The 24649-nt window shown below is 41.8% G+C and overlaps 1 protein-coding gene across 17 annotated transcripts in view; it reads left to right on the forward strand.

Moving 5' to 3' along the window:
* PARD3 (par-3 family cell polarity regulator) overlaps positions 1-24649 on the forward strand; it is a 568085-nt gene that overhangs the window by 92629 nt on the left and 450807 nt on the right. The gene's annotated exons all lie outside the window — the stretch shown is intronic.

Here is a 24649-nt window from a genome sequence, read left to right on the forward strand (position 1 = left end):
TGTTACAGCACAGGGTGTCATTATGCCAGCCGGGTTGCATCATGAGGTTGGAAGATGGTCAGATCCTGTGGATGCTCATTCTGCTTCCCTATGGGCACCGTGGTTACTCGACCTTTGTCTCACCCTCCCAACCGCCCCTTCCCTGGGCTGGGAGGTGGGTGAGGACAGCTGTCCTGGGCTTGTTCACACCCACATTCCTGACAGTTAGCATCGTGCCTGGCGCAGCAGTGGCGGATATCTTAGGTGTCTTCTTGAAATCTCAAGGAAAACAAAAAGTTTCAGATAGCACATATTGTGTAAATTCAGAACTTTTTTGCCTATTTATGATTTGAGGTTTTTTTTTTTCTGGTGCCATTTTTCCTTTTCGGACTTTTCAGAGAGCCAGGCATCCGGTAACACTCAAATCCTTTTCTGCGGTCCACGTGCACAGTACCATCTAGAGATTTTAAATTATAGTTTATTGTGTGGTTCAACTCCGAAGTTAAAGCAGCTACAAAGATTGAGGAAGAATTGAAACAGGTGCCCTTTCCCAACCATGATATTAGAAAGGGATCAGCTGATGTTGTGTTGATCTTCAGTATTTTCCTTTTTCTCCCCTATTTTCTTCCCTTCCTTTCCTTCGTATATAAAAATAACACAGATCCTTGTGAGGAAAAATTGGGAAATGCAGAAACATAAAGGAATTAATCACCTGTGATCCCATTGACATGCCAAGCTCATCACTGTTGAGTGAGCTTTTCATCCTGAACTTCCTCTTCAGATAGAGACTTAGTCTTTCTTTTAAATAAAGAGGCTTGAATAATAGCTTGTTTTTTCTTTGAGTTTTGCATAAATATATTTCCACATTCATTAAGTATAGCTGTGCTGACATGGGTGTGGAGTCTTTTGTGCGTGCTCTTGGGCACTTAGACCATTATGGAGAAAGCGGGGTGGGGGGGGGTCCTCCTGTGTCCTGTCCTCATCAGCGTTCTCTGTACTCTGAACAGCTGGGATGAGCACACCTGTTTCTCCACTGTTTCCTTTTTTCCTTGCGTAGTCTGAGGCTTTTCCTCGAGGTGGTGCCATCCTGCCTTACACTTTGACCTTGTACCTTTCAATAGATCGAGTAAGAATAGCTTATAACATGGCTTCTGTGATGTTCCTGGCTCTGGCACGTGGCTTGGAATAACCTGTTAGGAAGTTGGGTTGTTGCACGAAGTCGAAATTATGGGCTGTGCAGTCTCTGTGCTCCTGGGAATTCTGAGCAGAATTGACCCATGTGTTCAGCACAATGCCATGATGTCTTAGGGGTTTATGAAGTACCAGTGACTGTCGTTCATCCTTCCTAACCAATGTGCACGCCCGGTCAACATAGAGACCCTAGAACAGAGTTTACATTTTGAGTCGGTAGAATATTAAAATATAGGTGTTGAGCAATATGATTTTTAAAAAGTCTTTGAAATGTAGGGAGACTTATTTCATGGTCCAGCATGTGGCCTTTTCGGTGGATGTTTCATGTGTGCTCGAAAAGAACATGTATTTTGCAGTTGGACTGAATGTTAAAAAAATCGATTAGGTTAAAGTGATTGATGCTGTTTGGATCTCTGGGGTAATTTGTCATTGAGCAGTTAAAAGTAATGCATTCTTCTTTCACCAGAGGTAACTGTTACATCACACAAAAGCCAAGAATAAGGCAAAATGTTTCTGATCCATCCTCTGAGATAGTTGAATATTAAAATCACAGAATTCTTAAAGTATCTTTTAGATTTTGTATCCTTGTACAGATTTGATGATAAATCTATATTTTCTAGATTCTTTTATTGTATTTCTTGTACAAGTTAAAAAGTCCTTTAACCTGAGAAAAAGGTTTTAAACATGAATAAATGGAATCCATTTTTAGACAATTCTACGTCATGGTGATTGAATCCATTTCCAAATAGAGAAATACCAGAGAGGACGGTATACCACAGACTGAAATAGCTTTTAAATCAGTATTGTGATTATTCAGAAATACTTTAAAAATATATACATAATTTAAATATTTAAGTGCTCTTCCTAAAGAACCCATTTTGAGTTGTGACCGTAAAAAATACGATTAATCTAGACTCAACAATACCCAGGTTCACAGGTACTGTTGGGTGTGTTATGCAAATCAAGGAACCGTGGAATGTTGTTGGTTGTGTGGCTCTTGTCCATGGCTCTGAAATTCGATTCTGATTTAATCATTCTGGAGCATTTTCAACTAATTTTGGTGGCTACTCTAAGGATCTTGACAATTGCTTTGATTTTTGCCTTAAAGTGACAGCTCTTCTAAATAATTCCTTTAAAAAAGGTCATGTTTTTTGACCTCCCCACTGTGCCCAACGCTTAAAATGCAGGCCCCCCACACCCCCCCCCCCAGCCTAGTGAAATAGGATCTCTGTAATCTGCAACTGGGCACCTCCAGGTGCTATTTATGCTCACTGAACTTGGAAACCACAGCCTTAATGGTCTCGTCTCTGCGATGGGGGAAGTTTTCTCAAAGGTGCAAAATTTGTACCTGGTCATTAAGAATTTATAAAATTATGAAAAAAATCTTTTTTATGGAGGGGAAATTAGGATTGAGAGGCAATATTTTAAAAGACTGCAAAAGAAAATTGAAGTAAATTAGCCATAATTTTGCTCATTATCCTTTAATCATTAGAGTTCAGGGCATGGCACTAAGGAAGTTTTTTTTAGTGCCTTCAATTTCTGGGATTTACCCACATTTAGAGTGTAGGTCGTCTAGAGTGTAGGTACTCTAGTGTAGGTCGTCTTGGCTTCTTGGGGTAGGTTTGGTTTCTAATGTATTTATATTATTCGTAAGCTATCTATTTCTGGTACAGGCTAATGTTTGGTTATGTAGTTTCTTCAGTTACATAGTTATTATGTGTTTTTAATGTGTAATTAGTATGTGTTTTAAAAAATTGTATGCATCTTGGCCGGGCGCGGTGGCTCACACCTGTAATCCTAGCCCTCTGGGAGGCCGAGGTGGGTGGATGGCTCAAGGTCCAGGAGTTCGAGACCAGCCTGAGCGAGACCCCATCTCTACTAAAAATAGAAATAAAAAAATTATCTGGACAACTAAAAATATATATAGAAAAAATTAGCCGGGCATGGTGGCGCATGCCTGTGGTCCCAGCTACTCGGGAGGCTGAGGCAGGAGGATCGCTTAAGCCCAGGAGTTTGAGGTTGCTGTGAGCTAGGCTGATGCCATGGTACTCACTCTAGCCCAGGCAACAAAGTGAGACTCTGTCTCAAAGAGAGAAAAAAAAAATTGTATGCCTCTTGTTGAATCTTAAGATTATTAGCTAAATTAAAAAAAAAAATACTACATTGAATGTGCTACCTTTTGGTCCTTGGGTTAGGTTTGTGTATCCTAAAGCACCAAGTTTTGTGAGGCTCTAGTATTAATAGTATTATGAGTATTAATTATGTTGCAAGTATTTATAGGATTCAATACTTACTAGAGACCTATTTGTCCTTTTTCTCAAGTTTTGCTTTCACCATCTCTAATGCTCAACCTCAGTTTAGTTAGACCTGAGATAAAATGAAGGAAAGATGGTCTGCTTGTCTTTTGAAAGGGTTTTATAAAAATACCTTTCTTTTACTTTCTAGGACAGAGGAGAGGGGTGTGGTATTCCCGACTCCTAATTCATAATGCTTTTACATATTTGTTGTGTGTTTTTTTTTCTGAGTGAAATGTGTGTGTTAGAGCATTTGATCACTCCATTTTTCATTTACTGGAAGAAAAGAATGTTCAAAGAGCTTAACAAAATAGTCCTGCTATGAGGGCTCCTGTCATGAGGTAGGAGTTGTGATTGGATCCTATTGTGGCTCTCTGTTTTGGCAAGGAATGAGTTAAAGAGACTTCTTTAAACCTGAATGTACATACTCACACCCTGCTCTGACTCCAAGGTGTGTGTTGATACACCCTGTTCTACTCTTGACAAACTACTCCTGTCCTGTTTGACTGGTGAAGGTTGTTTTGGTTTGGTTCAGTGGAAGAGCCTATGGCCAGCTGACTTCCGTGGCGCCATATGCAAAGTCCGTGCTGTCCGTCTCAGGTTATTTAGGTGGAATGGGTTCTGTTCTCTATTTCCCAGCTGTTTCCTGAAGACTGAGCAAAACATAGGTTGTTTGGGGATCATTTTATTCTATAGTTAGTTTTGAAATCTGGGTCCTTTTGGATTTTGCCTTCCTAATGGATTGAGATGGCAGACAGAGTGAAGAGGAAACCTGCAAAGAGGTATTACTCTTTTTCTGGTACCTCTCGGAAGGATTCAGTGAAGGCGCTGAGGTTTTCAAGGTCATTGAACCTCAAAAGAGCCACTTCAGAAATTGGCAAAAGACAGGTTGGTACAGAAATTTCTGATCTCTTTAAAAAATTTTTTTGGAGTTGAAAGTAACATGTATTCTTTGTTTATTTTTTAATATTCTTTTGAGAAAGTTTCTTAAGTCTTGAACATTTTTGTATGGCTTCAAAATAATAGTGGCATTTTCTGTGCCATCAATCCATCGGTAGATGTTGATGATTTATTAGTGTTTTTATGTATTCATTATGAGGGTGTAAATTACCATGGGTCACCATGCTAACAGTTGTAATGTTAGCAGAAGATTCTGATTACTAACATGGAATCTTCTACTAAAACATGGTTTTAATACTACCCAAACATCTCACTAAGAGGGTTGGTTGACTTTTATACATAAATAAAATATTAGAATAAAAACAAATGAGCACTTACATAATTTCATAGGAATACTGTTCCATATAATGGTTTGGAATTAAATTTACTTTTCCTAAAGAATACTTTGAAGCTACTGAATGGAAATATTAAATGACAGGAAGTGATTCTGACTCTGCTTTCAGTGTAGGCTGTTCCAGCAATACATAGCATTTCTTTTAACAGTATTGTCTGTTCAAAATCAGATTCCTTTCTTGATGTTAATCTTTTAAAAGTTAGATTAATTTTAATATTAATCTTTTTTGGAGATAATGTGTGATTACCTAATAATAATAATTAAAAGGTAAAAATAACCCCACACACAAAATGTAACTTTTTTCCTTTATAATTTATTTTTGGATGAGTGCCATGGCTCACATGTGCCCTCTAGTGGTCTTTTGTTAGAACGGTGGTTTTTGAGCTGCGAAATCATTGAGAACTAGTCATGACATCCATGTTCCAACCAGGGGGGGAAAAACGGTGCTTTCAGTATTACAGATAAATTTGTCAGAACTGTTTCCTTCTTCTTATTCAAATCCAGCTCAGATAAGTGGTATTGAGTCTGGTCAGTTTATGAGTGATCTGTGTTTTGGGAATATCTCTTAAGGGTTTATACACGTGAACACTTAACACGTGTCATCAATTCTACATTTATTTTGGTCCTCGCATGTTTGTTCAATCTTGAGTAGTTTTGGTTTTACCTTTCCTTTATTTTCCTTATTGTCATGGGGAACATTGACATATTGGAAATAAATGAAGTTTGGGACATTCTAAATCTCTATTTTATGAATAATATATTTCCTCCAGCAGAAATCGCCACCATGATAGACGTTTGTTGGTAAAGAATTCCCAGTGATTATTTCAATATGATAATGTTCAGATTAATGTAGTTTGAGTAAAGACACCGAGTCAAACTTGTTTTTAAGAAGTTAAACTTTCTGCGTTGTGTGTATTGAAAGTAATAGCATAGATGAACGAGGAAATCGAGGTACTGCCTGAAAGTGTCATGCTGATTCGGTTGGCAAAATCTTTTCTCTTCCCGTTTGAAGATGCAGGGTATTTAAAACTACACTTGAACCTGAGGGTGGTAGCCTAAGTGTCCCTATTTGGTATTTGAGAGATTAAATGTGAGTGTCTTGTATTGTCCTTACAGATTCCAAGGATTCCGTGGCATTGTTTATAGAAGTAGGGTGTTGACCTAGAGCTCATGCCAAAATCCAATTTGTTTAATTAAATTTTGCTGAGTATTTCTACCTTCCTGCCCTAAACTACTTCTAATTGCTTGTCCTTCCAGTGGCACTAATAATAACGATGGTGTTCTGCTCTTGTAAGCATGCCTGTAAATTAAGTTCCAAACTGGCTGGTAAAAAGGTGTTAACTTTTTTATCTTAGAGAAGGGTTGTGGCCTTTTGGAGAGTGCATAGGGACATTGGTGGTGCAGGTGAAGAGTTTTGTTTTGTTTTTTTTCCCCTCCAGCAAGAAACATCCCTTCTTTACAGCATTTTGTGTGCTAGAAGTTAGCATGTGACATTTAAAGCAGTCATATGATTTCAGTTTTATGCATCACTTTGGGGTAAGGTTTCCATACAAAACATAAGTTTTAAGGTCATTCTTTTATATGCTTTTCTGTAGGGGGAGAGAGGTTGTAGTTAGAACAAGAGTATAACCATACCTCTAAGATTTGTCAAGAGAATTGAGATTATTATAGGGAAAAAAAACCCCTAAGATAACCTGAAATATCCTATATTGGGCATTTTCTGGGCATGATGGGTGAGGGGTTCAATTTATAGCACACACAGCTGAAATTCCTGCCTCAGCAAAAACGGAACACGGTGTTTGAAGTAAATGGTTGAAACTCATGCGTTCAGATGTCTGCCTGACCCAGAGCATGGATTTCAGTCATTTACTTTGGCACCTATGTTATGATTATCTATATACCTAAGTCTATATACTGACATTAATTATATAGAAAAGAATAGTCTAGATGTAGAAGTCAGCAGAATGATACGTTCTGACAAGGTTGCTTAATAGTGGAAAAACAATGATGCTAACTCAGAAAGATAGATGATTTTTAAAATTCAACAAGAAGGAAACTTTAAAAGCTGTAACTCAGAGATACAGTTAATATAATTTTCTGTTACAAAGAGGTCCTTTTTTAAAGGAAGTATAAAATAGAAGACACGACTCAATGCTGCCTTGATCTCGTAGGGACTTATTGTTTTGAGCCATCTTAATTCAAATGTAAGACACAAAGGGAATTGGGTGGATTTTCTGTTCAACACATTCACTGCCACACTAGGAAAAGAAAATTTTTTTCCTTGGGGCCACAGTGTTTTATTGTGAAAATAGAATAAAAACTTCAAAAACAAAACTATCCTTTCTCATGTAATGAAAAACTTGTTATTTTTCATTGTCACCCAGACCTAAAGGAATAATGTGTTCCTGATAAGTTTTGTGACATTGTTTTCCTGGGTAAATATTAAAATATTATGGAACTGGATTTCTTGTTGTTCTTGTGAAAGTTGTGCATTCTTCTTTAGCAACTTCAATTAATGAGAAGTTCCAAATTTTAAATACTACTCATATTTGCAAGGATAGCTTATAATTTTTTAAACAATAACTGGAGCTTTATGTAATTAGGTGAAAATGGTATATATCACAGTATTCAAAATACTAGTTTCAAACAAGAATCCAAACCCTTAAGTATATGCTACCCCTTAGTTTAACTATGGCAAATAAATTTTCTTCCAAAAAGACACTCTCCCCAGATTGAGAGATTTCTGGTTTGGATTGGAGCAGGCTCTCCTTAGTTTTTTTTAAGTTAATATTGTACAGAATGTTGGGTATCAGTTGTATTTCTCAGTTCTCCATTGACACGTTTTAATTTAATTAAATTAATTAATTAATTTAGACAGTCTTGCTCTGTTGCCTGGGCTAGAGGGCAGTGGCATCAGCCTAGCTCACAGCAACCTCAAACTCCTGGGCTTAAGCAATCCTGCCTCAGCCTCCCCAATAGCTGGGACTACAGGCATGCGCCACCATGCCCGGCTAATTTTTTCTATATATATATTTTTTAGTTGGTCAGCTAATTTCTTTCTATTTTTAGTAGAGACGGGGTCTTGCTCTTGCTGAGGCTGGTCTCGAACTCCTGACCTCGAGCGATCCTCCTGCCTCGGCCTCCCAGAGGGCTAGGATTACAGGCGTGAGCCATCGTGCCCGGCCAACACCTTTTTATTAAGGTGGTTTGGTCCGCGACGGAAGCCAAGTTTAAAGTAGGCTGAGATTACTTTGGATTTAAGCATAGACTACTCCAGAGCGTGAAGATGTAGATATTTGAATACAAATATTCCAACAAGGCCGGTTCAAAGTTTTGGAACTGTCAATCCCATATTATGTGTACCTGCCCTGTTCCCTTCTTCCTGCCTGTAAGGATGAGGGTGAGGAATAAGCCCCGAAGCAGAAGCACGACAAATGAGAGATCCTTTCGTGGACTCTTGGAGGTTAATCAGGAGAAACCTAAGTATCCGGTGGTGTGGTCTGGTTTTTGTTGAGTAATTCCTACAGTGCCACCTGGAGTCTAAAGGTAATGGTGAGTTAACTTGTGAGCTTTGACGAGGAGCGTAGGGAAATTGAGGTTCTTGGGCATTTTTGTATCGTGTTACAAAGAGCATCAACAGTGACTAGAGTCAGCATCAGTTTCTTGCTACTTTGTTAGCCATGTAATTAGTATATATTGTATGAATTTATATATATGCTACAGTTTTTAAAACAATCATTAATGACTCGATAATGTACTTATACAAAGATTTTTTTGTGAGACTTGACATCTGTTTAGTGATAAATCAGGTGGGCTTATGAGAATTTTTTTTTTTTAGTAAGTTTATCCCCTAGCTTATTTGAATTGCTGTACTTATTTTGATAACTCATTCTGGAAATCTTAATTATTAATAACTTTCATAGATTATGTTAGGCACAGGGAGTTAGGCAAGTTTTTTTTTTTTTTTTTTTAGGAAAAAATTCTTTTTCCTTGTACTTGTGGTTTTACTTATGTTGCCCCCATCAGTAGGGTGCCTTTCCTGGAGGGTGCTCATTTTCTTTTTTGGGCTAAAAAAAGAGTAACTGCTACTTATTCACAGACCCAGGTGATGTCTCCACCCCTCTCCTTCCCCCATGCACCTTTAAATAATTAAGGAAGCATTTCTCTATTGTCCACAAATTCTCTTCAAGCCATTAGGGAAGAACAGGTGAGAGTATGCTTGAGAGCTCAGAAGGGAGTTAGAGGAGGGTATTCAATATTGCACAGGCTACGACTAGCTTGGGACGTTCTTACCAGCCTCATCTGAAGCCTTAACTGCGCCCTGGGTTCAGTGTGCCCCTTTGTCAGATCCATCTTTGTCTAGAATCAGATGCTTGGAAGTAGAGAAAGGAACGTTTTGAGAACGAGCAAAGCTGGTTAAGGAGCCAGCAGTTTACTCGAAACACTCTTGAGATGTCAGCTCCCTTTTTTAAAGGAAGCGAGCACAGGCGAAGTGTGTGATTTCCCTGACAAATGTATCTGCAGTAAAGCATCCGAGGAACTCCCTGCCACTGGTAACCTTCCCAGGTAGACCTGCTGTGGTCCTGGGAGCAGAACTGAGCCTCTCCCCAGGGTGCTCCTGTCCTGTGGGAGCTGACTGTGGGAAGACTTTCAGGACAAGAATATACCTCTCTCAGTCTGCTCCATGATTAGGAACCTTTACCTAATGCTAATTGGACTACAGTCTCCTGCCTTTCCACACTGAAGGGCTTATCTGGAGGTCAAAGCCTCTTTTCTGTGTTATCTCATGTCATTGTCTGGGCAGGTCCCTCCCTTGACAGCTTGTTTGCCCAAGCTGTGATAACAACTGATCTTTGTGCTTCTTTCTGTAGTGATCATTGGAACTGGATGAAGGCCAGATGATGGGCGGATCATAATCGAGGCCCAATTTTGGCTGTAGGTGAATAAATAGATCATGTCCATTCTTCTTTCCCCTTTATTCTATGCAAAGAAGATTAGGCTGTAATAATAGCTGTTATTTCCTGTCCCTAACCTCTGCAGAAAATAGATTGGCCTCTGTTTTTCTACTACCCATTTGTTCTGTATTTATTCCATCAGACCACCAAAGTGGTAGTGGCTAGCCAACTCACTTTCCTTCCAGCAAATGCTACCAGTTTTTTGGAGGAAAGGACCTTAACCAGGCATGTTAAATAAAAACGTTTGACATTTGCACCGTATCAATGTCCCGAGTCACTTTATTTGTACATTTGGGATATTTGAAAGTAGGTATTTCATAATAAACTGCATTATTAATTATAGATGAGTTAACTTTGTCAGCATGTTGGGTACATGAAATGCATCTTTTTGTCCCTTGTTTCTCGAGTAATTATAGCTTCAATTAAGAAGGAGTTTCTTTCCTTGAGAGTGCCACTGTGTCCTGAAGGGCTATGTTATGCTTAAAAGCTGAAAACCTCTCTGTTACACAGAGCCCTCATACTGCCTCTTCCAGTCCAGTTAATCCTAGGCCTTCTGCCATGTGTAAAAAGCAAACTTAATGTGTGAAAGGACGTCTGTTGTCAATTCACATTTTTTTAAATTACTAGTTCATTCCATCAAGAGATTCAGTTCCTCATCTAGTATGAGGGGCAAATCGGGACACAACCAAAAAAAACTGTTTAAAAAATTTTAACAGAACATGATATTTTGGTATCATGTTTTCAGATAATTTTTCCAGTCTGGAAACAGCTGAGCGTAGGTTCTGTTGCGTGGCTCAGTGCCCTGCATTCTCGCGGAGCGGGAATCGCTATCACGTTTGGTGCTGATCGAGTCTGGTGTTGGCAGTTTTGGCTAAGGCGTCCCCAGTGGTTGCTGCACCACCTTATAACCCTGAGCCTTGTCTGTTCCTCAGTGTGTGTGTGTGGGTCGGTGAGCAGATGACAAATACACTTTACTCTCCAATGCATCTTCATTTGGTTGTTTTGCCACTCATTTGCTATGCATTTGATCAGGGCTGCTGTGTGCATATCCACACCCCCAGCGGCTCCCCTATGCCACGGTGTTGTGCAGAAGGCCCGTGTCTGGTGGTTTACATCTGTTCCTGCGTCTCTGCAAACACCCACGTGTTTAAGGTGTACTTCATGTTCTCAAATCTTATTCTAAGTTTAGAGAAAATATACACATGTAATATAGGCATTTATATAGATATTATGGGTGGTTCAACTAAACTTGTATGCTATGAGAAACCTTAATTTAAAAAAATCAAGGAAACTTTTAGAAACCAATTTCAAATTAGAAAATTATTTCCCCCTGATTATTGGATTTGGGAGAGAAATACAGTGGGAGGCAAGGAGAAGAAGTTGCATGTATGATAGTATATAATGTTTGGCCATTATTTTGGTTAAAACTCAAATTGTATTAAGAGTTATTGATGTTATGGGTTGTTTCAACAATAGAGAGGAAAGATTTTGGGGAAAACAAATGCATTTTAAATTAATATACCTTCTACCTTGCCCTCCCCTCCCCAAAGTTGGATAAATTCTGATAGATTTCCAAGCACTTTTTAGCAAATCTATTTTATGAAAATGAAGGCGTTAATGCCAGTGTGTGGCTAACGTAAATAAGCTTTGAATGGACTATTTCTAGGGAAGAGCATGCCTGTGTGGAAGCAGTATGATGGTGATAATTTTAATAAATGTATCCACCTGAGGTCCTAGGGTCTGTTTTATAACCTCTAGATGGCATGGGTTAGTCATAGAGGTTCTAATTAGACACATTTTTAGGGCTACAGGAAGAGAGAGGTGAGGCTTTAGTGTGTTAGGTAGTGACGTATGAATTAAAAATCAACAGTGTTACTCTGAGTGGTGCTTGGTGGTTTTTTTCAGTGGAGTCATTTTCACTATACTTTTACATAAAAAATGTAAATTGATACAGTGTGTGTGTGTGTGGGGGAATTAAAAGTGATCCAGACTTTAAGGAGAAGTGTTAACATACCTTTATTCAATTAAACAATTAAGTCTTGATTTAAATGTTACTGCATATCATCTAGCATAAGACTATGAACACTGAAGTGGCCTTTAGGTGCTGTCACATAGTACGTGGCACTTCCTTTAAAATACTCCAGCCAAAAAGATAAAAATAATACAGTGAAGGCATGAAGCAATATCAACAAAGGAAAATGATAATAATTGCAGCTGAGCGAGATACATAGGAGTTCATCGAACTATCCTTTCTACTTTTGTGCAAGCTTGGAAAATTACATCATTAAAAAAACTAAAGTTTCTGTAATTATATTTTTAAATATTGGAAATAATTTTATGTGTCTCCCTTATTTAATGAAGAAACTGAGGCCCGGATGGCGTGTGTCAATCTGCACTATGTCCCAGAGCTTGTCGGAGGCAGAGCTGGTCTCGGGGCGCAGGTCTCCTTGTCCCCTGCTTTGTGACGGCTGCCTGCTTTTTTAGCATCAGACACCTAGGGGTGTACACCAGGCCAAGGCTTATGCGTGCTCTTGCGTTGCATTAATAGTTATTAAATAACATGGATTTTGTGGGTAAATTCTAACCAGTAAAATTGTAGAAAGTAAATAACAATACTTTGAAAATAACATATGTACATTTAACAATTCTTCTTTGTGCACCATTATAAGTGCTATTTTAATACACTTGACGATCACCACTCGGTGAACAGGTCTTGGTGTATTGTCCATTCTGTAGATGAGGAGTTTGAGGCCCAATGGGAAGGGTCCGGGATTAAGCTGTTATTTCTCAACTCCGACTCGACCGTTTGTACCCTGCTTTGCAATGACTTGTTGGTCAGTTGCAGCCTAGAAGAGGACGACATGGTGCTCCGTTTTTCCTTGTTTGCTCGCTGCTCCTGTTGGCATTGCCCTGCCGTGGCCGGCAAGTGGAAGTTGGTTCTAGTTTTCAGCGTTTCCCCCTCAGGTCTCCCGGGAAAAGTCAACACCAGCCATCAGAGGGTGTGGCCCAGCTCTGGGAAGTCCTTCTGCTTATCCCCCCACATCCCTGCCTGGCATGCAGCTCCTCCTTCTCTTTAGAGGCTGGCACCACGTGCCCAGGTCACCTCTCCACGCTTCTGGGTTCTCCTGACCCAGTCTCCTGTGCTCCGCAGGTTACCTGTCGACCCTATTCCTTCTGTTAAATACTCACTGTGATTTCTGTTTTCCTTACTGCATCCTGACTGTACTTTTTTGGTGTCTCTTAAATGATATCCAGGATTCAACAAATTGAATAACAAAATAATATTGGTAAATTTATTCCAAGTACTATTGCAATTTAAAATAGTATCTAGCTATTAATTAGTACTGATGCATATCTTCACATCTTTACCAAAGGGTATAAAACCCAAATCATCTTTTTAAAAACTCTGAATGATGCCACTTGTGTTTTTGATCTCTGGAAGAGTTAAAACAAAGCTGAGAAGCAGGAAAGGTAGCAGCAATGTGTACCTTTAGTAAAGTGATTTTACTGAGATGTAAGTGGACTTTTTTTTTTTTTTTTTGACAGAAATTGTTGCATCACCAAATGATTTTCAGACGACAAACTTCATTGTCTCAGTTCTTCTTCTCTCTCTTCTTTTCACCCCGAGATTTAAGAAAATGTGAAATGTTGGATAGTGCCCATGTTCTTGTCCCCGGGGCTTTTCTTATTTGTGCTGTCACCAAGGCTCTGACAGACCTGGGCGTTCTTTGCAAAAGTTTAGGGTCAAAGTTTGCATCAGAACCTAATTCCGTACAGGGTAAACTGCAGAAAATAGGACAAGCCTGGCTCTTTCTCTCCCTTAGGCTCAGTTTTGCATGTTTAATAAAAGGCTGTTCCCTCACAACATGTTTACATCAAGATGCATGCGTGCCTTAGCTTGGTGCTTTTGCAATTTTTATGTAGCATCTGTTACCAAATCTGAGAACGCTAACAAGGCCTTAATACAGATAGCAGAGAGGACAGCGGGGAGTTGCTCCTGTCGGTTTCTGACTTCCCCTGCGGTCTTGAGTTATTATTCATAACGTAAATTCTCTCTTCGTTCCCAGCATGTACATAATTAATGAAAAAGACTATCCAAGGAAGTTCGGCAGCCACAAGTAGGTCACCATTACCAGATGTTTAATTATTGTCATTAGGAAGCATTTGGAAATACCTGATGAGCTTTCTGAAAGCATAACAATAAGCAAATCCCTCTGGATCTTGATGGATTGGTTCTTTTGTATTGAATGATGATTAAAGCGACTTCTTCCCAACATCTTTATCAAAAAGAGGTAATAATTATGCCACACTCAATATGAAATACACGTCGCCCTCCTTTTCATATGTTCCCTGATTTCCTTCGACGGTGCCAAGTTTTAATTAATGTGCTTCAATAGTACGAAAACTTGAGCATCTGTAATTACATCTTTAGTAGCAATATTTAAAACCTTTACCATCAATATATTTATCATGTAACACTTCCTGGAATTAAGGTCAGTTATCTGGAACTGAAATGTGTTTTGGATGTGTGGTGGTTTTTTTTTTTTTTTTTTTTTTAAAATCTTGAAGATTAAAATAAAATACAAAATGGGAGCAGCTAACAGAAAGCCCACAAACATGACAGTTCTTACGGTTTTGGGAAGGGGGTGTGGTGGTAGTAAATGGATTTGACAAAGGTAGGGAATTTTAAAAAATTATTCTCGTTTTTACTTTTTTCTTCGACCTTAAATTTGTATAACATAAAAAATTTAGACATTTTGCTAATATGTGAGAAGGCCATTTCCAAGCCATTCTTCTCAAATGTTTGAGTTCACATTGAATATAATTTAAAAAAAAAATGCTTTTGGTTTTTCCGTTCAGGTCTGAGGAGCAGAGGGAATCTCTGTATCTCTTGTTCTTTGCTGCTTTCTCTTACTGCATCTCTTGTCGTTGTTAGCCTTTGTTCATTCCTGTTCTTGTGGCTTGTCTTTATGGAATTTAAAGTTCTTAAAAACCAAAATTTGTTAGTCTCCAATTAGTTTTAAGATGGACCCACTGGCTCCCCCTTGTGGCTACTTTATTGCCATTCACAGGGCTCTTGGTTTCACAGCAGATAATGTGACTTTGTTACTGCTCTTGAAGTGACAGTGTCTGTACTCATCAGAGTTCTCATTTCCTCACTTACTCTCCTCTGCCTTCTGTAGGATTGGGAAGCGAATAGTTTGAGAAGAGCCATAAAATGGAAGATACTGAAAGCCAGACATCAGAGCTGAGTTTTGGAGGATCATCTGCTAGTGCTTTTCTCTGCATTCAGCTCTCTTCTGCAGGGTTGGTAGTGACGTCATGCACGTGACACTCACACACATACTCAGTCCTACATGATCAGGAGAAACACAGGCTAGGGCAATGCCTGTCGTGCTTAACAGATAACACAAAGAAATCAATGCAAACTTAATACGCTAGAAAGATTTATAGACAAACACTATACTTTGTGAAAAAGCTAAACATGTGGCCCTAGAAGAGAAATTCACATAAAGTCTTTGTGTTATGTACAACTCAAAACTTCATGTCTTAGAAACCTGTAATGGTTTGATTAGGGAGTTGAGTTTATTTTTCTTTTCAGTAAACCTTGTCTTCAAATTGTCACTAGAATACAGGTAAGTATGCAGAGTGAGCATGTTAAAGCATGTAAAAAAACACATGATTATATAAAGGAAATGGCTGTTTTCATAACAGGTTTGAATTATAACTATTGCTAAAAGTTGTTGATGTGCTTAACAAATGCTGGGGTGGAGTGTTGGACTCAGAAAAAGCATTTGTCCTGTGCTTTTCTGTTTTTGTAATAGGGAAGAATACAAGGTGATTTGTAAGTGCCTAATTGAATGGTTCTTACTATAAGGCACTAGGAGTGTAGAAGGGGAAATTGATCACAGGTGTGACCAATCAGGGACAGATTTAGACAAGTAGGGGTCAGAAATGTTTTGGACATTGATCAGCATGAAGGAAAGCATCGATTTGGAAATGTGCGGCATGTGTCCACGCAACAGCAGAGAGTGTGTTTATTAGAGAATATTTGGGAAGAGCTGTAAGACGGAAGACCTTGGAAGCCAAACATCAGAGTTGAGTTTTGGTGTAATATGTGTTAGCAGGGCGAATGGGGTAAGGGAAATGGAGAACCAGAAGTACATAGATTCTGTGATTGGGTTTGGTGTGGAATTTAATGTCATTTAGCAAAGTAGGAGTTTTCATGGAACCACGGAGCTCTGTTTTTCATCAGTTGAATTTGTGCTTTATCTGTAGAGTCATAGACTTTTTTTCATAGAAAGGCAGCTTAGATTCTAGAGCACAGAGTTTGAATTCCATTGGCTTGGGTTCCAATTCCAGTCCTGCTGTTTATTGGCTGTGTGACCTTGGGCAAGTTACTTAACCTTTCAGTGCGTCTGTGAAAGGATGATAATTGTACCAATTGCAGGGGATTGTTGTGAGGGTGAAAACACTTGTTTGGCATGTGATATCACTTTATACATGTTAGCTATTGTCATTTTTTTCGTATTTGCAAATTCTTTTCCAGGAGCCAGCAGTAATCTTCAGGATAGTTTTTTGAACTGTTTTTCACAATTTTACAGGCACCGAATGTGTTTATCTACACCTAATCCCCAGTAGAGCCAAGTGATCACATTTATATTTTTATAAAGGTTGTCAGCTTAATATTCAAGCAATTTAATAAAGATAAGGTGTGAATTGTTCTGTTAACTCTTGCCTCTGTGTTAACGTGAAGCAATTTATAATCATTCATTCTATCACAATTGAGTGTGTCTGTGTCCGTGGGTACCAACATTTCTCCTAGGTGTTTTTTTTTTTTCTTTTGAGATAGAGAGCAGATACCGTGTCTGCTTCACAGAGCGTCTTAGTTAGGGGTTGGTCATCAGTCCATCCAGCGATCATTCTCTGAAGCACAGAATTCACCAGGAGGGTGATCTCGGGGTACAATCGGAATAAAGGGATTTCACTTAGACCTTTACGAGGAAACAAGGGATTGCATCAAAATAAAAAATGGGAACAGAACAGCTTGTCCACTTTGTTCTACTAAGAGAAAACAAGTTCCTTGTTACCCAGAATGAAAAATGCCTAAAGTAATTAGTGATACAGTTTTTCTAGAACCCAGGTCTCTTACATACAACATCAGAATTGGTCACAGCAATTGCGTGTTGCTGGGTGTTGAGTTTGGTGATCTTTAGTCACTCACTGTCGGCCACTGTGTGGGGAACGGTGTTGGCTCTAGAATATGCAGCTGTTGGCTTCGTCTTGTCACATGTCCCTGGTCAGGAAACTCCATGAAGTGCCAGGCCAGGATCTGGGGGTCTGGACTGGTTCTGTTCGAGGCGATGGGTTCTAAGCAGCATCCGGCTTTGCGCACTGGGTATGTGCCGAAGGGCTTACCGTGCCAGCTGTCTGGGGTAGGTTGTCGGATGCCTTGAAAATGGATTTGGGCTCAGGGGGGCCCCAGGCCTGGTCAGGACAGGTTGGGCAGTGCCTTTCCCTGAGGTTGGTGGGGACAGCCTTCTGGTGGGCAGTGAAGGGACATCACCAGTTCCTGGGCTGGGTCTCTCCCGCTCTTTTCCGTATATGCAGGCTTCTGTGCCATCGGTGGTCCCGTTACGTGTCAGTGGCAGGGCTGTTCCGTGAGAGCAGCTCCTGTGACCAGAGAAGGTAGCTGGTGACAAGCCCTTTTTAGAGAGGCATATCCAGGGATTGTTAAGAGCTCGGTGTAAAACAAAGACTTGTCTTAAGAGGAAGTGTGTGTCGTTCTCCACTCAGACCCACAACAAGGCTCAGGAAGGCTTTGGCTGTTTGATTTTTGCCATTTGGAGCAAAAATTTACTTTTCGTGGCAGTGATGCCGGGAACACATAGTCCGTGTGCACTCCGTGGTTCCTTTCGACTGGGAAACACTTAGTGCCTCACACGCTCCGCGGCCCATGACTTCGGTTCCGGAGGCACCGTGAGGTCGAGCACCTGCCGGGTGGGGGCGAATAAAGTGTGCTTATTTTTACGCCTTGAACATTTCCCGGTGTAGCGTTCTTTTGTGCCTGCTGACCTAAATGTGCTGGCAACACGTATCTTAGAGTAAATTGACTATGAAGACAATTTCTAAGAGCAACCTTCAAATTCCATTTCATCTTTAAGGCTCTAGGTCTAAGTATACTCTAGGATGTTCATGTAATGACAACATCGCCTAACATCGCATTTCTCAGAGCGAGCATGTCCCCACCGTTAGGTGACATGTGACTGTGCTCATAGGATACCTGGGCTTTACTTACTACTTACACAGCCTTCTATCAGATGTGACTTGTTGGGGAATAGAAGTCACTCAAATTTAGGAATTTGCTGAACTTGATCCCTTGAATGCGTAGCATACGTAGTTCGCAGACATATTTACAACTGATGATGACGGTTTCTCATTTTGGGTGGGTTCATTTGCAAGTGACTATAATCAGTTTATCCTGGCTGGTCCCCCAGAGGGCGGCAGGACTCTCTCAGCTTATCTAGAAGTGTTGAATGATGGGCCATCCGAGATAGCTGGGCCCTTTTAGAAGTGTCACGTGAAGGGAAGGGACATGTGTTTCCACGTTCATGTCGTATTGTTTAGATCTCGCAGGGTCACCAGGTGTTTTCTGGTCTCATCAAAGACTCCTAACAGCATCCCCAACATGAAAAGAGGGGCCGTTCACAACAGCTCTTGGCGCTGGTTTTAAGATGAAATATGTCAATATTAAAAGTATACTGTAAAACATTCATGGAAGTTTTTGGAGTTTCTTTTTAAGAATGTCTTTGAAGCTGACTTAACATTGTTGCATTTATTACAGTCCCTCTGTAATTCAACTGAGCTTTTATAGGTTTTTATCTTGGGTTCACATATGTGTTTGGAGATGATATAGCATTACATGCAGTTTCAGTCTGTTTATATAAATCAGATGCAGCCCTCGGCCCCATGTGTATGCCACATGGCGATGCCAGCACGAAGAAGAAAGTATTTCTATTTATAAACAAATAGTCGTGAGTCGTTTAGATACGATTTGCATGTCGGGTTCCTATCTGGAATTGGCACATGTCTGCATGCACAGAGAAGGAAAAAGAAACATCAGGGATCTCACTGCACCCTACTCTTGGACACCATTCTCTGAGGTTTTAATTTAGACCTGTGACACAGTGTTTAAATTAAATGTCCCACCACTGACTGCCAGTTTCAAAGCTAGGCTTCCAGATCATTTCTTCATCGAATATTGGCAGAAACAGACTCATCCTAGGATTTCGTTCAAATAGGTCTTAGCAGCTAACTAATATGGATTAAAAGATACTGTAGAAAGTGAAAGTCTGAATTTAACCTAAAAATAGCAAAGTAATTAGGGCTACAAGTCAGTCTGGTGCGTGCATTGACTGTGTCAAGAAAAGAGAACTTTTTAGAGTATAAGCTCTGACAGATTTCTTTTTGATTTTTTGTGTGTCGGGTATAGATCTGTTTCTGTGGGCTCCAAGAGAAAAGTCTTTCATGTTGTCATTTTTTCCTGCCCTGGTACTATGTACGTGTTAGAATACAAAACAACTTAAAATTCCTGGAATCAGTAGGACTGCTGAGTTTGCTAAACCGTGCCTGACAGACACTTTGAAGTCACCTTCCTTGTTTGACTCATCCGCTTTTCAAGCGAATGCACATTGAATGCCTGCAACGTGCTCTTGTAGATGCCGGTAGGGCGGTGCATGGTCGACTCCCTGCCCGATTCCACTCCAGCTTAATACTTGCTGCTCAGGACAGGTAATAAACAACATAAGGGAATTCACAGGGGACGATGGGTAGTGGCTGGTTCTTCAAGATGTGCTTCTGGTTAGGTACGGACAGACTGAAGTCCAGGGGTGCAGAGCCACCTTGCTTTATTTAAAAAGCTAACTGTACCTTCTGTCTTTTTAAACTGTACCATGACAATTGAGAGGAAAGAGTCATTGCTAAAGCTCTCTGCCGAAATGAAAGCAAAGACTTTCACATTTCCAAGAAAATGAGTACCCGGCTTGGGAACTGGATGGCTGTGATGTCAAACATGACCACGAGAGCTGTAAGGAAGTTAGGGGAGGGAGACAGTGATGCTGGAAAAGAACATGCGCTTGCTGGATTCGGTATGTGATACGGGAAACACTCCATCCACGTGGTGACCGGAGGACGTGCGTGAAGACTATTCCTACATAGACAAAGTCCTGGCAGGACCCCCCAATCAGGTTATGAGTGGATGATGAGCCTACTTTGTTTTATCGCCAAATTACTGTTACGCTCTCTGAGGTATGAAGTGATATTAATGACTGTTTTCGGTGAGAAGTAACACTTCCTAGCATCGCTATCATTTAAACATATTAAAATATGTTGTAGTGCGGAACAGCACCTCGGGGGAGAGAGGTTGAAAACTTAGGAGTTTAATCTGAAATGCAGTTGGGAAATTATTTGGACAGCAGAGAAAGCTTCAGGGCAAAATTTCAATAATAAAGTGTATTATTTTCTGAACTACTCATGAGGGAGAAGAGCCTGTGCTTTTCTACGTACCTGGACTTAATTATGGTTATGAAAAAAAAATGTAGCTAATTGTAGTCACTTATCTGTACTAATCCAAAAACAAAAATGAGTTATTGATGATTGTTATTTAGGAAAAACAATTTGTATTTTGGCTGTGAGCATGTAGACGTGATAACCACATATTCAGTATTTCTAACTTGCCCCTTTCATGAAAAGCGATATTTTGGCACCATTCCCAAGCCCCCCTCTGTGCTGGGGGGCTGTGGCCTAGTTACTCCAACCTGTGCTTTTATCAGGATCCCAATCGTCCTGGCCATTCTCCAGAGAGCTAATCAGTTAAAGAGATTTCCTTCCTCGTTTTCATTTTTTAGCCTGGAGTTTGACTTAGTAGTAAAATAGTATCTAAATATAAAACAGGGAAGAATTAGAACATGTCACATATAGTAACACATTTTTATAATTTGCTCTGAAAATCGGCTCATCAGCAGGTCACCTCTCCTGACTTGCGTTTCTACTCTTTAACAAACATGGTTTCTTAGTATCCCAGAGAGAACATGGACCTACAGAAGAAACTTAGTTGCTTTTAGCAGCAGCCTGGAGTCTAGAATCCTGATATCTTGGTTCTGTTTTCTTTATTTTATTTCATTCATTCATATTTTTTTCAGAGACAGGGTCTCACTCTGTTTCCCAGGCTAAAGTGCAGTGGTACAGTTATAAGTCACTGTAACCTTGAATTCCTCAAGTGATCCTCCCAGCTCAGCCTCCCGAGCAGCTGGGACTACAGGTGTGCGCTACCACGCCCAGATAAGTTTTCTATTTTTTTGTAGAGGCGAGGCTCGCCGTATTGCCCAGGCTGGTTCCGAAGTCCTGCCTTGGCCTCCCAAAGTGCTGGGATTACAGGTTACTGTGCCAGGCTCTCATGTTGTTGTCTTTAAGTCACACCGTCTGCTGGTCCGATGGTAACAAATGTCCCTTTTGGGAAATTAGGTGAGTAAGCCAGTGCCACAAGGAAACTTAGTATACTGCACAAGCTTCATTTTACCTATTTAAACTATGTAGTTTTACCCTTCAGTTATTCAGCAAATTAATTCCTTAGAATTCAGAAACTGTACAAGAAATCGAATTCCAGTGTCCTTGTCACTGAGAATGCCATTGCACTAGCAGACCTCCATATGAGAGAGAAACTTCCGCTGCCCGTCAGTCAGGGAAGATGTAATGTGACCAAATGTAAAGTTGTTGTCACACCGTATAAATGACAGCCCTGAGAAACTGGAGACAGACTGTCAAGAGGGTACATCTTTTGTCCTTATTCCATAGATTTGTTCTTGACAGAAGCCAGCAGTCAGAATTCCAGGATTCCATGTGCACTGGGTGTGTTTGAAGCTCCTGACACGCCTGGAACATGGAACACAGCTCCCCCCTGCAGCCGCCCTGGGCCATGTCAGCCCGCGCCACCCGTGCCGTGGCACCAAGGGAATAAGCCTGCACGCACGTCAGAGCCAGAGTTGTCAGAGTGCGGGGCCAGCCCTTGGGATGCAGCTGCCGCTTGTACGAAGCGGTTTTAAAATGTTAAGCTTAGACAACTCCCACTGAGCTGGGTAAAGACTTTGTCCTTTGGGTCCCTTCCCGTGGTTTATCAGCTTCCGGCTGCAGGGCAGGGGTCTCCCCTGGGCTGCAGTCTTAGGCACTCCGATGTGTGACTGGCACATTTGACTCTAGGAGCCCCAGAGGGCAAGGAGAAATGGTTTTGAATTTGTGCCTTGTCTTTTCTGTGCTGCTGCTCTCAGAGTTCAAAAGCCAGGCACCGTGGACAGCGTCGCGGTGTTTTTTGCAGCCTAAAAAAAACTTATGTGGGGCAGTAAGTGGAACAAAAATCTGAAAAACACACACAGGCAATGTGCCTGAGTGCACGTGAACATATATATTCCTCCACGGATTCTTTCTTTTGTGCGTTTTGTAATTCTCTTTTAGATTTACAGAAGGAGTGATGCTATTTTAAAATGGGGTGCCCTGAATCCAGGGAATTCCGGAATGTTCCATATTTACACATGTCAAAGCACTAACAGAACCACAGGAGGCCTTTGCGGACCTTTTAGTTATATTTTGGTCACTTAGGGGCGCTTTGGTGCATTTAGACCATAGAGGTGCTGTCAGGCAGTGGTCCCCGACCTTTTTGGCCCCAGGGGGCATTTTCATGGAAGACAGTTTTTGCACAGTCCGGGGGAGGGGTGGGATGGTTTCGGGATGATTCAAGTGCACTACATTTATTGTGTACTTTATTATTTTTACATTGTGATATGAAATAATTATACAACTCACCGTATGTTGGGGACCCCTGCTGTAAGCCATGCAGACCATCTTTCCCTGGACAGATGTTCCTTGAGCTCTTTCAGAGCACGAGCTCTGTGGGGGGGACACCAGAGCAGGGGACAGCACAGACCCTGCCCTGATGGTGTTCCCGCCGTCAGCGTCACACCGTGGAGTCCCACGGTTAGGGAGCTGAGGTCGCGCTATAAGGGTGTATAAAGGGGGAGAGAGTTGGAGGTGAGAAGAGGGGCTTTGAGGCGAGTCTCGTGGGAGGTGAGGCCGTCTGTCCATCCATCCAGCAGACGTCGGAGTGACTGGGGCACCGGCATGGTTCTAGGCTCAGTGAGCTGGCCGCCTTTCTGTCCTTGCCGTCCTTACGGTGTGGTGCGGCAGGTGGAGACCAGTGTGACGGGGTGGGTTGCAGCGCAGGACAGAGCGACTGGAAGTGTGGGGTGTGGCCTTAGGCTGAGTCGGTCCCCGGTGGGCAGCATTTCAGCAGTGGCCCTTCTAGGCATGCAAAGGTTTCTGCATCAATTACAAGAGCAACAGGAAGCCACAGAGGGGAGTTACTAGTGAGTGATCAGATGTGTGTTTTCAATTGGGTAGCCTGGCTCCAGTGTGGATGGGGGACCCCCAGGGAGAGGCTGCTGCAGGATCCAGGAGGAGGGGGCGTGGCTCTGACTGGCAGAGAGAGAAAAGAGGATGGATGTGAATGAGAGGATATTTATGAGGTGGGTTTGACAGGCTCCTGGTAGGGGATGGCTGGGGAAGAGGTTGTCCTGGTTGCTGTCCTAGAAGACAGAGAAGGAGAGAAGGTTTGGGCAGGAAGTGGCAGTCACGAGGCAGATTTTGTGCACGTTGAGTGGCAGTGCATGGCATTCAAGTTGTAGCTTGCACAGGTAATCGAATTTGGGGCTCCTAGGAGGAGAGGTCTGGGCAGGAGAAATGAGCCTGGTGATTCTCAGCTCAGGTGAAGGGAGTGGGGCCCTCGTGGAGAGTCGGGTCCACCAGCAGGGGGTGGCAGCAGCCCGTGGGGCCGGGGGTGCAGAGGGGCTGGGTGGTGAGGACTCCCAGATGGCAAGAGTGGAGTTTGGCTGTGTGAGGGAGTACAAGCACGAGAACCTTTCTAGGTGCATGGGTGACAGTGGGCGCTTACATGGAAGTTGGAAGGAGAGGTGAAGGATGCAGAAGAGGCGAGAGAGAGTAGATGGTGTGCAGGACAGGGTTCACAGGGAGCAGGAGGGCCTGGGACCGTGTGCATGGGGGCAACGGGCCCCAGGTGGGCAGGGATGGTGTGCACAGAGGCGATGGGCCCCAGGGACAGGGTCCTGGTGCTACCCCTGGCTTAACTATTAATAATTGTATGGGACCTTAGGTGGACATTATCATTTTATTTTTTCACTGCCCTGGGAGAAAGGTAGTGTATATACTGAACAGCCAAGGAAACTTGCTCCTAGAGGCATCTGCCCAGGTGCAGTGGGCAGGGGAGACCTCTGTCCACCTTCTGTTTAATTGCAGGACTCCACCCTCACAACCTCCCCTCCCAACCTCCCTTCTGGATGCATCATGTAGCATTGCACAGGGTGGGGTTAACGTTCCTTCAGCTGTTAGGGAGGGAGCTGTTCCATAGGTGCACTCCCCCAGGGAGTGGGCCATCACCCTGCTTGACAGATGAGGGCACAGATATGTCCCAGCTTACCTAAGCACCAAAGGTACTACTCAACCTGTGGGTGCAGGAGAGGCATGTGGGGCCCCCAGGGGCATGGGCGTGTGAGGCCCTGGGCCCCTTGGAGATCAGGGGGGTGGGGGGGGCAGGGGCCATGTGCTGCATGGCTGGCTGGTGTCTGTGACCAGATATTTTCCTCTGTTTCCTAAGTGTAGCTCGTGGCTCTGAGGTGTTCACGTGGTATGTGTTACTATTACCTAATCTGCCAGTCAAGGCCACTGCTAAGTAAAAGATCCAGAATGCAGACCACAAATACTTGTAGATTGCACCTTTGCAGAAGTTAGCTCAGGTAGGATCCTGCCTTTCTGCAGAAGATGCTAAAATAGGCCAAAACCCAAATCTCCCAGCCCATCTCTGCACGGTCTCT

This window comes from Lemur catta, chromosome 1, assembly GCF_020740605.2.
Source record: "Lemur catta isolate mLemCat1 chromosome 1, mLemCat1.pri, whole genome shotgun sequence".
Taxonomy (NCBI): Eukaryota; Metazoa; Chordata; class Mammalia; order Primates; family Lemuridae; genus Lemur; species Lemur catta.